The sequence below is a fragment of the Rhinopithecus bieti genome, unplaced genomic scaffold, assembly GCF_001698545.2.
Source record: "Rhinopithecus bieti isolate Rb0 unplaced genomic scaffold, ASM169854v2 scaffold_46600, whole genome shotgun sequence".
NCBI classification, from domain to species: domain Eukaryota; kingdom Metazoa; phylum Chordata; class Mammalia; order Primates; family Cercopithecidae; genus Rhinopithecus; species Rhinopithecus bieti.
In genome coordinates, this window is record NW_016894161.1 from 1 (window position 1) to 2013 (window position 2013).

The following is a 2013-nucleotide window of genomic DNA, read 5'->3' on the forward strand; positions in this document are numbered from 1 at the left end:
TTAAATAATTTTTTAATTTAACTTTGCTCTTTTTAGGGATTGGCCAAGGTGTCCCTGTGGTGGCACTTATATTTGAGGGTGGGCCAAATGTTATCCTCACAGTTCTTGAATATCTTCAGGAAAGCCCCCCTGTTCCAGTAGTTGTATGTGAAGGAACAGGCAGAGCTGCAGATCTACTAGCATATATTCATAAACAAACAGAAGAAGGAGGGTAAGTGTATGACAACATTTTAATTTAATTAATTAATTAATTAATTTATTTATTTATGATACGAAGTCTTGCTCTATCTCCCAGCCTGGATGGAGTGCAATGGTGCAGTCTTGGTATACTACAACCTCCGCCTCCCAGGTTTAAGCGATTCTCCTGCCACAGCCTCCCAAGTAGCTGGGATTACATGCATGAACTACCATGTCTGGCTAATTTTGTATTTTTTTTTAGTAGAGATGGGGTTTCACTGTCTTGGCCAGGCTAGTCTTGAACTCCTGACCTCAAGTGATCCACCCACCTCAGCCTCCCAAAGTGCTGGGATTACAGGCGTGAGCCACCGTGCCCGGCCCATTTTAATTAATTTATTAAAGTGGCTTGTGGTATTTAGAATACAGTGTTGGATTCCTTCCTGTGTTTTATGAACATGAAAATTTTAAGTTTAATATAATACTTTGTTAAGCGTTGAGGAAATAGCCTGACTCATATGTTATTGGAAGAAATTAAAACCATCTTCATGGAACACAATTTTGTAAGATCTATCAAACCTAGCGGCACTTATCTTTTAACCTAGTAGTTTCATTTCTGGGGATTGTTCCTACAGGTGTACATCTGTGAAATAATGTATGTATAAAGCTACTCATTACGGGGTTCTTTGTAAAAGATTGAAACAAAATAGAACATGAGAAGACTAGATTAGTTATGGTGTAGCTGTACAAAGAAATGGTTTATAGCTGAGTAAGGATGGTTTTGAGGAGATTACCAAAATATGTATATGCAAAAGGAAGGTGCAGAGAAGCATATATATTGTGCCACTGTTTTATAGAATAAAAGGAGAGGGGATAATTATTTGTATATGCAGAAAGATATCTTGGAAAGTTATATAAGTAAATGATTCCTGAAAATAGTTGTGATAGAACTGGGCAGATGAAAGACAGTGGGAAGGAGACTTTCACTATTAATTTTAATATTTTAGCATTTTATATTTTCTGCTATATTTTGAGCCATGAAAATGTATTAAGTATTCAAAAAAGAAAATGTGAGTGCCTATGTTTAAGAACATCGTGGTGGAATATTAGTTTATACATCATAATATCTTCAAATTTTATAAAATATCTTATGTGAGTACTGATATTGCCACATATACTTTTGATAAAATTCACAAAGTAATTCAAAGAGAAAATCACTCCATTTCATTTATTTTCCTTCTAAGATTTGTGTTGGGAGTCTCATGAAGGAGAAAATAATCCCACCCGAGGTGAAGTATGTAATGTTAATACATTGTTTTCAAAGGTCTTACATGAATCTACCTGTACTTCATGTTGATCTTACAAATAATGGAAGATGAAATCAGTGAATTATGTTTCCTTTTATTCCAGGAATCTTCCTGATGCAGCAGAGCCTGATATTATTTCCACTATCAAAAAAACATTTAACTTTGGCCAGAATGAAGCAGTTCATTTATTTCAAACACTGATGGAGTGCATGAAAAGAAAGGAGCTTGTGAGTGGATTTCAGCTGATAGGCCTTTTTTCTTTCATTCAAAATACATTCTAAATTTGTGAAATACGTTTGTTTTATTTGGATTTTAAACTTTGAAATCTTTATTAACTGTAAAATATGTCATTTATTGGTCTGTTCAAGTTGAGAGGTATCATAGAAGGAGGCCTGTAGATTTTATACGGTATTGAGACTGTGTATTTGTGCTTCTGTTTTAGGAAAAGTTTTAGGAAAAGTAACTAGGTCTCAACAGATAATGTTCGGTACCAAGGAAGAACTATAAAGAGTTGTTTATGGTTTCTGTAATA

General features: G+C 34.4%; 1 long non-coding RNA gene across 1 annotated transcript; it reads left to right on the forward strand.

Annotated features, from left to right (window-relative positions):
* Positions 1 to 42: 42 nt before the first annotated feature.
* Positions 43 to 1627, forward strand: LOC108525955 (uncharacterized). Its single transcript, XR_001884381.1, has 2 exons — positions 43 to 211; positions 1585 to 1627. It is a non-coding gene; the product is annotated as an uncharacterized LOC108525955 (long non-coding RNA).
* The last annotated feature ends 386 nt before the right edge of the window (positions 1628 to 2013 follow it).